Source organism: Taudactylus pleione, unplaced genomic scaffold (genome assembly GCF_031769625.1).
Source record: "Taudactylus pleione unplaced genomic scaffold, aTauple2 ptg000967l, whole genome shotgun sequence".
NCBI classification, from domain to species: domain Eukaryota; kingdom Metazoa; phylum Chordata; class Amphibia; order Anura; family Myobatrachidae; genus Taudactylus; species Taudactylus pleione.
In genome coordinates this window covers 11,095,001-11,097,500 of record NW_028285368.1, presented here as the reverse complement: position 1 = coordinate 11,097,500, position 2,500 = coordinate 11,095,001, and the positions used below count along the sequence as shown (strand labels likewise).

Below are 2,500 nucleotides of genomic sequence, written 5' to 3'. Positions count from 1 at the left end.
CCAATCTCGTCTGATCTTGGAAACTATGCAGTGTTGGGCCTGGTTAGTACTTGAATGGTAGACAACCTGGGAATACCAGGTGCTGTAGGTAATTTTATACTGCAATAACATTCTTTTCTATTATATTTTACATTTAATTTTTTCAACTTATCAATGAATTTACTTGAGTTAAGAAGTAAAAGAGGTCTAAAGTTAATGTTTTTGAGTGCCTACAGCCAAACCACACTGGACATGCCCAATCTCATCTGATCTTGGAAGCTATGCAGTGTTGGGATGGTTAGTACTTGTATGGGAGACCACCTGGGAATACCAGGAGTTGTAGGTAATTTTATGTTGCCATAACATTCTTTTCTATTACATTTTACATTTCATTTTTCAACTTATCATTGAATTTACTTGAGTTAAGAAGTAAAAGAGGTCTAAAGAAATGTTTTTGAGCACCTACAGCCAAACCACACTGGAAATGCCCAATCTCGTCTGAACTTGGAAACTATACAGTGTTGGGCCTGGTTAGTACTTGGATGGGAGACCACCTGGAAATACCAGGTGCTGTAGGTAATTTTATACTGCAATAACATTCTTTTCTATTACATTTTACATTTAATTTTTTCAACTTATCAATGAATTTACTTGAGTTAAGAAGTAATAGAGGTCTAAATTTAATGCTTTTGAGCACCTACAGCCAAACCACACTGGACATGCCCAATCTCGTCTGATCTTGGAAGCTATGCAGTGTTGGGCCTGGTTTGTACTTGGATGGGAGACCACCTGGGAATTCCCGGTGCTGTAGGTAATTTTAGACAGCCATAACATTCTTTTTTATTACATTTTACATTTAATTTTTTCAACTTATCAATGAATTTACTTGAGTTAAGAAGTAAAAGAGGTCTAAAGTTAATGCTTTTGAGCACCTACAGCCAAACCACACTGGACATGCCCAATCTCGTCTGATCTTGGAAGCTATGCAGTGTTGGGCCTGGTTAGTACTTGGATGGGAGACCACCTAGGAATACCAGGTGCTGTAGGTAATTTTATACTGCCATAACATTCTTTTCTATTACATTTTACATTTAATTTTTTCAACTTATCATTGAATTTACTTGAGTTAAGAAGTAATAGAGGTCTAAAGTTAATTTTTTTGAGCACTTACATCCAAACCACACTGGACATGCCCAATCTCGTCTGATCTTGGAAGCTATGCAGTGTTGGGCCTGGTTAGTACTTGGATGGGAGACCTCCTGGGAATTCCAGGAGCTGTAGGTAATTTTATATTGCCATAACATTCTTTTCTATTACATTTTACATTTCATTTTTCAACTTATCATTGAATTTAGTTGAGTTAAGAAGTAAAAGAGGTCTAAAGTTAATGTTTTTGAGCACCTACAGCCATACCACACTGGACATGCCCAATCTCGTCTGAACATGGAAGCTATGCAGTGTTGGGCCTGGTTAGTACTTGGGTGGGAGACCACCTGGGAATACCAGGTGCTGTAGGTAATTTTATACTTCCATAACATTCTTTTCTATTACATTTTACATTTAATTTTTTCAACTTATCATTGAATTTACTTGAGTTAAGAAGTAATAGAGGTCTAAAGTTAATGTTTTTGAGCACCTACAGCCAAACCACACTGGACATGCCCAATCTCGTTTGATCTTGGAAGCTATGCAGTGTTGGGCCTGGTTTGTACTTGCATGGGAGACCACCTGGGAATACCTGGTGCTGTATGTAATTTTAGACAGCCAAAACGTTCTTTTCTATTACATTTTACATTTAATTTTTTCAACTTATCAATGAATTTACTTGAGTTAAGAAGAAATAGAGGTCTAAAGTTAATGTTTTTGAGCACCTACAGCCAAACCACACTGGACATGCCCAATCTCGTCTGATCTTGGAAGCTATGCAGTGTCGGGCCTGGTTAGTACTTGGATGGGAGACCAACTTGGAGTACCAGGAGCTGTAGGTAACTTTATACTGCCATAACATTCTTTTCTATTACATTTTACATTTCATTTTTCAACTTATCATTGAATTTACTTGAGTTAAGAAGTAAAAGAGGTCTAAAGTTAATGTTTTTGAGCACCTACAGCCAAACCGCACTGGACATGCCCAATCTCGTCTGATCTTGGAAGCTATGCAGTGTTGGGCCTGGTTAGTACTTGAATGGGAGACCACCTGGGAATACCAGGTGCTGTAGGTAATTTTATACTGCCATAACATTCTTTTCTATTAAATTTTACATTTAATTTTTTCAACTTATCAATGAATTTACTTGAGTTAAGAAGTAAAAGATGTCTAAAGTTAATGTTTTTGAGCCCCAACAGTCAAACCAAACTGGACATGCCCAATCTTCTCTGATCTTGGAAGTTATGCAGTGTTGGGCCTGGTTTGTACTTGGATGGGAGACCACCTGGGAATACCAGTTGCTGTAGGTAATTTTATATTGCCATAACATTCTTTTCTATTACATTTTACATTTCATTTTTCAACTTATCATTG

At 37.2% G+C, this 2,500-nt stretch overlaps 2 non-coding genes and 9 pseudogenes across 2 annotated transcripts; all 11 read left to right on the top strand.

Annotated features, from left to right (window-relative positions):
- Nucleotides 1–91, top strand: part of LOC148464625 (5S ribosomal RNA) — a 119-nt pseudogene extending 28 nt beyond the window's left edge.
- A 116-nt stretch (nt 92–207) lies between these two features.
- LOC148464624 (5S ribosomal RNA) lies at nt 208–325 on the top strand (annotated as a pseudogene).
- A 114-nt stretch (nt 326–439) lies between these two features.
- LOC148464623 (5S ribosomal RNA) lies at nt 440–558 on the top strand (annotated as a pseudogene).
- A 116-nt stretch (nt 559–674) lies between these two features.
- Nucleotides 675–793, top strand: LOC148464622 (5S ribosomal RNA; annotated as a pseudogene).
- A 116-nt stretch (nt 794–909) lies between these two features.
- Nucleotides 910–1,028, top strand: LOC148464621 (5S ribosomal RNA; annotated as a pseudogene).
- Nucleotides 1,029–1,144: 116 nt separating this feature from the next.
- LOC148464620 (5S ribosomal RNA) lies at nt 1,145–1,263 on the top strand (annotated as a pseudogene).
- A 115-nt stretch (nt 1,264–1,378) lies between these two features.
- Nucleotides 1,379–1,497, top strand: LOC148464619 (5S ribosomal RNA). Its single transcript, XR_015873687.1, has one exon. It is a non-coding gene; the product is annotated as a 5S ribosomal RNA (ribosomal RNA).
- A 116-nt stretch (nt 1,498–1,613) lies between these two features.
- LOC148464618 (5S ribosomal RNA) lies at nt 1,614–1,732 on the top strand (annotated as a pseudogene).
- A 116-nt stretch (nt 1,733–1,848) lies between these two features.
- On the top strand, nt 1,849–1,967 carry LOC148464617 (5S ribosomal RNA; annotated as a pseudogene).
- A 115-nt stretch (nt 1,968–2,082) lies between these two features.
- Nucleotides 2,083–2,201, top strand: LOC148464616 (5S ribosomal RNA). The gene has a single exon (XR_015873824.1). It is a non-coding gene; the product is annotated as a 5S ribosomal RNA (ribosomal RNA).
- Nucleotides 2,202–2,317: 116 nt separating this feature from the next.
- Nucleotides 2,318–2,436, top strand: LOC148464615 (5S ribosomal RNA; annotated as a pseudogene).
- Nucleotides 2,437–2,500: the final 64 nt, after the last annotated feature.